Source organism: Haliotis cracherodii, unplaced genomic scaffold (genome assembly GCF_022045235.1).
Source record: "Haliotis cracherodii isolate W230 unplaced genomic scaffold, xgHalCrac1.p SCAF_23, whole genome shotgun sequence".
Classification (NCBI taxonomy): Eukaryota; Metazoa; Mollusca; class Gastropoda; order Lepetellida; family Haliotidae; genus Haliotis; species Haliotis cracherodii.
Window position 1 is genome coordinate 7,362,087 of NW_027266279.1, and position 12,210 is coordinate 7,374,296.

The following is a 12,210-nucleotide window of genomic DNA, read 5'->3' on the forward strand; positions in this document are numbered from 1 at the left end:
GTGGTAAACACCTGAGACCTGCATTACTTCAGGCTTTCCTCCCATATTAAGCTGACACGCCGCGATATAACTCGAATAGTGTTAAAAGCGGTGTTAAACCTGACTCAGTCACTCACTCTACTTCAAACATCAGGGTTATACAAGGAGTGAGTAAGTGATTACCGTATATGACCGCGTATAAGCCGAATTTTGAGTACCAGAAAAAAGATTCTGTAGAAAGGGGTCGGCTTATACACGGGATACACTTTCATGATAGTATTTTTCAGATCGTGATCTGTCAGAAACATCGTCTGAATGACGGTCCGATAGATAACAACTTCCCGAAAGTTCAGCACATAAGGTCAGTGGGGTAGCCTAGTGGTTAAAGCGTTTGCTTGTCATACCAAAGACACGGGTTCAGTTCCCCACATGGGTACAATGTGTGAAGCCCATTTCTGGTGTCGCCTGCTGTGATATTGCTGGAATAATGCTTAACGCGACATCACACCATATTCACACATTCATGTTTAGTACAAGACACTGGACATCAAGAGATATCTTCTGAAATCTACAGCATCATATTAAGGTTGATCTCCTGATATCTCTACTATAAGAAACTTACACTCACGGATCGAACAGAAAAATGTTCACAACCGTCAATTACAAGCATCTGTCAAAATAACCCCCGTAATGTCAACATCAAACATATAAACATCTACACCATGAACCAGATATACTTTCCAGACAAACATCCTCACTTTTTCAAAGGGAATGAGTTAACATTCCACCATTTTTTAACAACAAAACCAGTACCAACCTCAGCTGGGAAGTCAATTCACCCGATACTAACTCCCGAAGCCTCCCCGATAATCCAGGCTCTGCATATATACAAACGTAAGTAAAAACCAGTCTAGCAACGCCAAGTACTACCTGCATACAAAGCAGACACTGCTTGCCACTAATTATCTCTAATACATATACAGGATGAGGGATAGAGACACTCTATACAGAACCAGCAGACTGTAAATTTATATTCTATTCTGTTCACTTATCCCACATAAAATCCTTTCGTTTGAAACATAATCTGAGTTTATGTTGGCTGTTTAAAAAGATGCTTTTGTTGATAATTGTAAACTTGAATACGAATGGTCTTGACAACCACTGCATTTTAAACTGATGTCTATTTTGAAAATGATTTTCAAAATATTTTTTTGATACAGCTCTACTACTTCATGATATTGTAGTGAAAATATACTTGTCGTAATTGTTGTTACAGAAAAATCCTTTTTGGGATTCAAAATATTTCTTCATTTTTGGATTTAATTGAAGTTTTTTATTGTATGTGTTTGGACTCATACTGACGATATTTCAATGTTTATCTTTCCACTATTTCAGGATGATTTCAAACAAACCCAAAACAAGAAAATTAATTTTACAGTATATAAATTAGTACCCGGTAATGTTGATTTACAGGCGATGTCAACAGTGAGCCCAAAGTTTGACACAGCTTCTCAATAGTGCAGCCAGGTAGCGATCTAACATATCAACAAGTACCCAGTTAAGAAACACATTAACATGTAGAAAAAGAGACGTGACATCAAAAGGTATTTGGTAACACTCCACAAAACTCTAGCAAACACTGAGGTCACATCAACACCTCACTGGGCTAAAGACTTGCATCCACATACAGACTTGACTCAAGCATATTATTGCTTTAGGGCCAAGAGGAGACACGGTCCATTCATGTTGCAAGGTGAAAAACTGCCCAAAGCTATCACATTCTTGACCGCATTTAAATAACTCCTAAATCTGATGAGACGTACACACACCAAAAGGTAATTTACCTACCTGATTTTCAACAGAAGTAAAGTCCATTACTTCTCACAAGTCATCAGTCATGGGCACTCTACATGTTGGCTGCACACGCTCAGTAAAATCCATCACTCCGCAAGTACATCCAAGCCTGTGCTACCTGTGTATGACAAAAACATTCCTGTGAACCATGGCTATCATCCCGGACCAGGTGGTCGTAACACGAGCCCTCCACTTTGCTCTACCACCTGCCGTCTGCTCCACACAAATGCTTTCACAGTCCCTACACCATAACCTTAATCTGTTTTTGTTAAAATTAGGTACAAACGTTTTAAAAAACAACCATTGTGACAATACTTCTTATAAAAGGATTCAAAATTCTCTTTCAAACAATGTACCATATGGTGGGTGACAAATTTGGATGAAAAAAAAACAGAGAAAATTATCAACATGTGTGACAAATCATATGAACCAGACTAAAATTGCCTTTCAAATGCATTCCCACATGTCAGACTTGGGAATAATTATTTCAGGTCAAGGTTTGAGCGAATTGAGCATTAACACTGTAAGAATCAAAGAAATCCTTCCCACACTCAACAAATCCATCTGCTTCTCCGTGACAGCAAGAGAGACTATCCCAAACCACAGCTAAGATCCTCAGATCGAAGCTAAGTCAGCGAGGACCAATCCTTGAATGACCAACGCCACCAGGACAGATCTAGTCGATAGTGGTCAGTGTCACATGACCCCTGCTAACATTAACGATGCACTTATCACCATGCTCCCTCTCCCATACTCCTTCCCCAACACAAAGGGGACACAATTTCACACTATTAGGGTCGTATCCCTCTTCAGGAAAGGGTTACGTTGTGACCTAATAGTTTATTTTACAGCTGACTGCCCATCAAACAAAGACCCCTTACACTGAGCCTACCTGATCTAGAAGATGCTGAGCTCCTATCGGTTCACATCTTTTCACGCAACTTCAACAAAATGGTCTCAAAAGGAGACTGGTGATAGTTATGCTTGTCAGCGAAACAGGACAGGAACTTGCTCCTGTGCTATCTACACACAGATAATTAAAAGGTTATCTACTGATCACTGTGTTCTGATAAAGAATTCAACATAGCTATGCCCATGTGGGTTAAGCCAGGGTAGCTGCCATGGCCCCTGTTAAGATCAAACTGAGGAAGATCTATGTCTGGTTTTGAGGAGCAAGTATTCTTGCAAGGCCAACACAAATCAAAATTTGTTTGTCCCAATGCAACCAAAACATTAAAAATATAAATAATCTTATGACCTTTACCCATATGTTTTGACAAGGAAAAAAACCCTAATCCCACAAATTTTGACTGACTACTTTTGAGAAGTTGTATATTTTAATAAACTTATCATCATATTCATACATTTACTTCATCAATTCAGGACTTCACCATACTCTAACAAGATAACAGAAAACAGAAAATGATGCCAAGATACATCTTGTTTCTTTATTAATTCATCATTATTCATGATGGGTATAATTGAATAATTTTTATCAATAATGAAAGTCGCGCAGAAATTCATGTACCTGGTAATACATTTGGCTAAAACAGTATCTTTTTGGAAGGCCAGAAATCATCTATTTACCAAAATTCTGATATTGGAGAAATATTCACCATGTACAAATTCCAGAGTAAAACTTGTTATACTATCACCTAAGATCAGCTTGGAATTAGTGTACAACGCAAAAGTCTAAAATGAAAATGATATTCACATGACCGAACATGTCAAATTAAGACACTGTCTTGTACTACAAGCCATATATTATGTTTTAGTTGGTTAACAAGACATACCAACCAAAAAGCCTGAAAATAGAATAAAAATAAATTGACTTTCGACAAAAACAATTTCTGATGAGTCGGTTTTACTGTTAGGTGAAAAATAGGACTTATGATATGGACTATAACATTTGAAGAAATTTATTCTAACTAAAGAAACAATCGATTCTCTGTTGGTATCTTGCCGCAAATAAAACACAGAAGGCCTACACATGATGTTATTTTTACATTTGCGCCAAAATAAACAAAATATATGTAAATACTAATCAAAGCATGACATTATTCAAGGCAAAGAAGTATATTAAACAAGTTTTGTAAAAAAAAGTCTTATCTTATTAACTTGTAGATTACACTAAGTAACATTGACAACGAACATAGAATTTAATAACAAAACTAAATTAGTCAGCATAATTGATTTCTAACAGTTCTTGTGCTAATAAAATGGTGTTGATTTCCATATTGTGATGTATCACATCTCATTTATATTCATATAAACAAGACCACAATGTGCTGGGAATTTCGTAGAATACAAAATGTCAGATCATGAATATTTCATTCATAGTACTCTCCTGAGCACAAATGTTGACAGACAGTTATCATGACATGATTGTTGCATCAACACCCACATTGAAGAGTACTTACATATTCCTTTGGTTCAAAGTCACACAAAGTTCTATCAATAATTCATTCTGATAATTGATACTGTATCAACCAGCATCTGCAATACACACCAGCTATTGATGGACAGAAAGCGATACACACCAGCTATTGATGGACAGAAAGCGATAACAGTGTACAGTCACTTAAAGGGATATGACATTTCCCCTTGCAGGAAATGTGCATCTGACGTTATCAGTTTAACCCGATGTTCTGCTCGGAAAGGTGTATATTCATATTCTAAGAAATGGGTGGGTGGAGTGAGTGAGTGAGTGAGTGAGTGAGTGAGTGAGTGAGTGAGTGAGTTGGGTTTAACACTATTAACAGTATTATCACTAGTTGTCAGTTTAATGTGGGAGGAAAGCACGAAGTGATGTGGGTGAGTGAGTGAGTGAGTGAGTGAGTGAGTGAGTGAGTGAGTGAGTGAGTGAGTGAGTTGGGTTTAACACTATTAACAGTATTATCACTAGTTGTCAGTTTAATGTGGGAGGAAAGCACGAAGTGATGCAGGTACGCTTACCCCTTCAGGGAAACCCACGAGCACGTGTATGGTGCTGACAAAGCTGGAAACATAATCGGGGCAAACCGGGATTCGAACCCACAATCATAGGTTTCTGGCGTGCCCAAGGGATGCAACTCTGCACAGCGAATCACGGTGCCTTAGACGACTGGGCCATCCCTGCTCCCATACATGTTATGGAGACTCAATGTTCAGCTCGGAATGATGTACGTTCATATTCTAAGAAATGAAAGGTGGTCTCAGACCGCACATAACCTGCAGTGACAGATGAGCTGTCACACTCATTCACTTATAAGTCCCAGATCAGCTTACAAAGTGAGCAAGTAGGAATACTAATCAACAAGCACTGAATACAAGTAAAAGAGAGAACTGTGTTTACGTTTCAGGTCTGTTATTTCTTATGTATAAAGTCACCACGGTTACCCACAAAATAATAGTATTAACAACAATAATAGGCCATTTATATTGCACATATTTCCACACCTTTCACCGGCATGTTCAAAGTGCTATTTTCACCCCAGTCACTGAATCAGTGTGCACTCAAAAATCAATCTCAGCTCCCTGGGGAGTATACAACTCAAACTGCCTGTTAGGCGCAAGAAGGATAACAATCATCCTACAAGTTTCATTCTTCACAACTGACAATTCATAAAATTGTAAAACAAACAGTCAACAGGGTCAAATTCCACAATCCAGACAACTAAATGTAAATAATTGTGAGCCATCAGTTACACAATGCTAGTATATATGTATATATACTACCCGACTTTCGATAGGGATATTATTTATCTTTCCTTGAAACACGTAAGTCATTTTCATATAGTGTATTCTTAAAACCACCTGGCATCTGATTACCCCTATCAAAAGTTGAGTAGTATTAGTGCTTAAAATACCCACCTGCCTGACGGTCGATTTTGCTGACAGACAGTCAGTTTTGAACAGTTGCACGCCCAATGTCTGGGCTATACTACTGATTCCCTATATTACCTGAGCATTGTAGTTTTAATACAAAGTAAGGGGAAAATTAACTGTAAACATTAAACATGTTATTGATGAATAAAATTTCCAAATTTATCTGGTCTAGTAACTTTGCAAAGTTGCCAGTCTGGTTGTCTGACTGATATTTTGGGGGATTTTATAGTCTGGTAGTCTATATTATATAACTCATTTCTTCTAACGCTTCCACCGAGAGACAATGAGTGAGTGTCTAATTTTAACACTAATACGAAGACAGATTGCCTATGAGTGAGTGAGTGAGTTGGGTTTAAGGCCACTTAACAGTATTCCAGTTATATCACGGCGTGTCAGCTTAATGTGGGAGGAAAGCCCAAAGTGATGCAGGTCTCAAACGTTTACCACTTCGGTAAAACCCACGAGCACGGGTATGGGGCTGACAAACCTAGAAACGTAATCAGTGCGAACCGGGATTCAAACCCACAATCAAGGGTTTTTGGTGTACCCAAGGGCCGCAACTCTGCATAGCGAATCGCGGAGCCTTAGTCGACTGGGCCACCTGTTCCCCCATATTGCCAATGAAAGTAAGACAAAAGAGTAATGAAAAGATTCCATAAGAATATGTACACATGAGATGTAAGGTGAAATTGGGTTTAACGTCACGTCCAAGATTATTGCACTTATATAGCGACGTGCATGCACGTGTGTGTGTGTGGCTGCTTGTACTAGTCTGATGCCGATTTATAGTGCTAGCCCACTCGGACACCATGCCGCAATTTAACAAGAATACCCCACTCAGACACAGTATACTGACTCCGAGCAGACCAGTCCTTGTTTTAGCCCCTTAATGCAGAGCGCCAGACAGGGTAACAACAAGTTTTATCTTTTAGCGTCTTTTGGTATGACGTGGCCGAGGATCGATGCCCGGACCTTCTGCTCTCCAGACGGACACTCTACCACAAGACCATGGAGGCGGTCTGTACACATGAGAGAAAGACGAGAGGAGCTATAAGGAAACATTTACCATACCAATGTGTCAAAGTGTTCAAGTCCCAGATAAGATATTTACATATTTATGACAGAAATCAACACCTCCACTCAACCCGATCAGGGAAGTCACATAACGACCATGAAAGTCCAGTAGCCGATGACCTTCGATGACAATGAAATTGACATGAAACTGACGTGTCAGGTGAATAATGACTGAGATTGACAGATAACGAGTGTCCGACAGGTATTCACCTGTACATATACAAGCAGAAAGCTGACTAGCTGCTCCTGTGGTTATCAAAATATAATGAAACCCTACCCTTCTAATCAGATCCTAGGGTCTTACAAGGCTCTTCAAGGACGATTTATTTACATCAAGATAAAAAAGTTTCATTTACACCAAGAGCTGTGTGAACAACTTTAACTCATCTAAACATAAGCCTGATTTTGAGTAACAAGAATACCAGCTCTGGTACAGCCTGGTTGAGACGGACCCCGCAAACCTTTTGATTGTAAGGACAGTTTGCTCACACTAGTCAGAATCTTTAAGATTGTAGAGTCTGTATTGATACAGTGGGCATTATCACGTGTCTCCGGATCAACTTTTATTCTTTCCAACTAAATAGTATTCAAGTAATTTGTGTTAATTGACAAAACCCGAGGAAAGGGGATGTCTGCATGGAAAACATCAATCCTCTCCAGGGAAACGCGATACCGAGATTCCCTCAGAATAAATATACATGAAGTGCATGCAGAGTGGATCAATGGATTTAATTTGTAGGATTATTTGATGTATTTCTGTGAGTGAGTGATTGTAGTTTTTTCGTCAGCAATATTACAGCTTCATCACGGCAGCCTGTAAATAATTCAGTCAGAACGCAGACAAAGCAGTTTATAGCATGAGCAAGTAGTCAGATCGATCCTCATTTAGAGCCATTGCAAGGGCTCTTAATGTTATTTTGATTAATTAAGTAAACATAAACTTCCAAACCTATTGTTCTAGTGGAAGAGAGGTCATCTGACAGTCAGTTGTTATGTAAAAGGGTACGGTGCTGAAGGGGGATTTAGGGGGGAAACACCTTATTTGGTGTACACCATCATTATATTGCTGAAGAAAAAGGTTTTGTGAATAAAACGTACTGCTTGTTTGATACTTATTGCCACACTCAGCAATATTCCAGCTATATGACGGCGATCTGTAGATAATTGAGTCTGGACCAGAAAATCCAGTGATTGGCATCATGATCATCAATCTCAATACATCAACTAAGTCGGTGACCACCCATTTCTCTCAGTTGCCTCTTACAATACACATTGTTGTTTATGCTCGTTATTCTGAGTGACTAACCAATTCTATTTTCAATATTACCCTGGAATACATAAAAAAATTTACAAGTCTGTATTACATTTGTGATTTATCAATAAATCACATTTTTTTGTGGGGGGATGAAATCAAAATTTATACAATACAATTTTTCAGAGATAACTTTCAAGAGTTGATAATGCACATGATTAGCCCAAACACTTCCAACACATTCTATGATAAACGATGATCAAAATCAACAGATTGTCCCCATCATGATAAGCCTTCTGATATATATTTCTACACATATGAACACTGTGTAGGTAATGCCCTAACTTAAGAAGTGCTTACACAGGAATTAAGATTATTTTCTCGTTATGGAAACGTCCTTAACGGCTGGAATACTGATAAATGCCTTATCAGCACTGAGGGGCTGATTGATATCAAAACCAGGTTACACAACCATGCCGTCAATTCAACGAGGAAGTTTCTCAAAACAATGATAAACCACCCCAACATGTTTGCAGAACATCTTCCCTTTGCAAAGAGATATTTAAAATTTTTAAGTGAAAAAGAATTTATATCTCTTGCCTATTCCAAAATCTTTAAATTCCATTTATTAATAGCTTGAGTCATGTACCTTTATCAAAAGAGATTAGGTGGGATTGTTCTTCTGTCAATAATGTTCCTAAATATTTTCAAATGTTTCCTGTAAAACAAAATTGACATTAACAAGAACTTATTGGTTTGTCCTTCTTGCTTTTTCAGATTCAGTCTGCTTTTTCAACTTTTGAAAAAAACAAAATCAAATTTCAAGTTCACCACTTCAAAGAGCACCCCATATATCCTGCTCAAGTGTTGAAGGAAACCCTTTGGCACTTTGCAAGTCAAATTCATAAATATTGATGTTTTAATGTTTTATAACCGTAGGTTAAGGCCGTTGACATCAACATGTTTTAGCTTAGACAAAGGGCCATTTATAAACATCAACCCAGTAGACCTAGGCATGTTCCTTGTTTAAAGCAGCACTATTCCAGCAATATAATTGCTGTCTGTCAATAATGAAGTCTTGACAAGACAATCCAGTGATTGACATCATGAGCATTGATCCACTCAACTGGGACAAAGACCCTTTAAGAGTGACAACCAAACAAACTTCAGTGTCATCCCTCCCCACTGTCAAGAATTCTGTGTTTGGCCATCCTCCTCATGTAACAGGGAAAAGGTGAAATAAAATGTAGAAAAAAAGAAAAAAAGAATTCTGTGCTAGAACTGATCCCCAGCAAACTCTGCTGGCTGCAAGTGAGTGAGTGAGTGAGTGAGTGAGTGAGTGAGTGAGTGAGTGAGTGAGTGAGTGAGTGAGTGAGTGAGTGAGTGAGTGAGTGAGTGAGTGAGTGAGTATGGTTTTACACCGCTTTTAGCATTAATCCCACAATATCATGACGGGGGACACCATAAATAAGCTTTGCGAATTCTACCCATGTCGGGAATCAAACCCGGGTCTTTGGTGTGCAAGCAAACACTTTCACCACAAGGCTACCTGACCTTCTCTGGCCGTAAAATATAGATGCCAAAATCAGTCTAAACAAGAAGATTGTACTGTGATGTCATAATTTTAACAAGTTTCAAATTTACAAAATGAACCCAGCCCAGGCCTGTGTGTGTATAACACTGAGCCAAACAACGGCTAACCATGCAGTATTCCCCATTACAGTATACAAGCAAGCCATTATCTGGTATCTTTGAAACAAGACACTCTAAAGGTGTCCTAACAGTCATTTTATAGCAAGGCTCATGATTTATACACGCAAACTGTCCCAATACTGTTCCCATATCTCCAACAGTTCCACACAGCAACTGGAGAATTTGTTGTCGAGGTGTGAATAGATTAAAGAAAGGTATCACTGAGCCATGATTGTATCAACCAATAACTTATCTCCCTTGATATGGATACTCTTTAATCTTGGAGGCAGAAACATTTCAAACATCCATTGACAAACTGGAATGTGGGTCTTAGGACATAAGTATCAACTTGTGACGTGTGATAACAAATTACTGTAATAGTGCTCGTTTGAGAGTTTGCCGCTGATAATAGTGATTTCTTTCACTCTTTCTTCCTATCCCTTGTGCCAGGCTCCGAGGTGCTGTTACCGTAGAGACGCTCTGATTCAATGGCATTGGTGACGGGTGAAACAAAGAAAGTTTCTGAGAAATGGGCATATTTGATGAAGATAGTACTACTTGTATGTGTCTGCATATTAAAGACACTTCATCATTTTTGTGTGACAACAGTTCATATTTCATGAGATCTCCCATCGGTAATCCTGCAGTTCTAACTGTTGCTAAACATGTGACACAGCTGGACTTGTCTGCATTCTGCTTGACTGCTATTCAGGTGCTATTCAGGGGATGTCGAATGTGAATACGTACCATGAGAGGTCTCCTTGTACTATATAGTCGGGACTCTGATCACATTATAGTGCTAGCCCACTGAGATACCATACTGTAGTTTAACATGAATACCTCACTCAGACACAGTATTCGGACTCCGAGCCAACCAGTCCTTGTTTTATCCCCTTATATTAAATGCCAAGAGCAGGGTAACAACAAGTACCATCTTTAAATGCCTTTCTTAAATTAATCTTCCAAAAATATGCCAATCAGGATTTTCTATGAACATTTAATATTCATGTTATATTTGTTTATGTAATTGATTCTGGAATTGAATACAAGGAAAAAAACAACAACTCACAAATAATATCTAATCTTGAATCAAAACAAAATGGCCAATCCAAAACATTCTGATTTCCTAAAGACAATTTTTTAAGATATGTAAATGAAATCAACATATTTTTCAAGGCATAACCTGACTCAATACTTGAGTTATTGAATCAGTCATGGAGAAATTTGACAGAAAAAAACAAGACAAGCTTCTGATGTTGCATCTGAGCGAGACAGTGGACGTTCTACCCAATAACACTCACCCCATCTGGAGCTCCCGTCGCCAAAGACTTCCACACCTGAAACTCTACATCAATCTCTTCTAACACCTTTCACAAGCAGAGATCTCATAATTGCAGGTTCTATTTAAATGTGGCCTTGTCATAAAGAAATACTGACAGTTTAACTTCATGGCGGTGCCACTTGAATGATATGAGCTGTAACAACTATGATTAATTCACAATCTGTTTAAAGTTTTGACAGGTAGATTACAAATTATTTGCCTGGATCTACCGCCTGACCTTTGGAGCAGTTATTACTGGGCTACAAGGTGACACATCCTGAAATATTTATAGAGTTTTTCCGTATTTTGTTTGTGATGGCAGGAACAATTTCTGCGTTTCTAAATCCTTAAGATAAGATGAAGTTTATATCTGATCTGAAAGATTTCAAGATCGTCAAAGCAACAGTTGAAGCTAATAAACTAATTTGTCACTGTCTTTTCTTGATCTTCCTGTTGATCCAAAAGTCATGTTTTAGTTTCCCTATTTGAATACAACTGTGGGGCTTTGGAAAAAAGAATTATTTTAATTGATTGCATGACTTTTGTTTCACTTTCATATGTTTATAAGATGTGATGAAAGAAACCAATCAACTTCACACGTTGTTGTCTTGTTGGAAACTGAATCTATCTGTTTTCCGCCTCAAGCAAATACACGAACCATGTCACCGTTGCCTATCGATTACATCGACCCTCATTGTTTCAATCACTGGATTGTCTGGTCCAGACTTGATTATTTACAGACCACCATCATATAGCTGGAATATTGCTGAGTGCCTTGTTAAACAAACAAACCAAACAAAACTAATGATTTTATCATCAATACAAGCTACACAGTTCATAACAGATTCTGTTCCCTTACTTCTTTATATCAGTATATACAGAGTGAGTGAGTGAGTGAGTGAGTGTTACATACACCAGTCAGCAATACTCCAAGGAAAAGACAGTGTACATAATCAAATCTGGAGCAGACAAACCAATGACTGGAAGCATGGGCAATGACCCCTATGCTTTGGGATATGATCATAAACATGCATTATCTTATGATGGATTGGTTCGCCTCGTTGATAACACCAAGAGATAAACTTGGTATCACAATCCAATATATTGGGTCACTTTGCATGAGCTACTTTTAATCTTCAGCCATCAATTCAATATCTGCTTGCTCAGTTAA

The 12,210-nt window shown here is 38.3% G+C and overlaps 1 protein-coding gene across 12 annotated transcripts in view; it reads right to left on the reverse strand.

The window, feature by feature from the left end:
* Positions 1-12,210, reverse strand: part of LOC139471512 (D-glucuronyl C5-epimerase-like) — a 339,447-nt gene that overhangs the window by 56,153 nt on the left and 271,084 nt on the right. For 8 of the 12 annotated variants that reach the window (XM_071253880.1, XM_071253876.1, XM_071253877.1 and 5 more), the window contains one exon: positions 1,828-1,947. The gene's annotated coding sequence lies outside the window, so the exon portion shown is untranslated. Of the gene's footprint in view, positions 1-796; positions 838-1,827; positions 1,952-2,382; positions 2,561-2,725; positions 2,773-12,210 lie in introns of those variants that run through there. The other 4 variants (XM_071253886.1, XM_071253885.1, XM_071253878.1 and 1 more) reach the window with 4 other exon arrangements.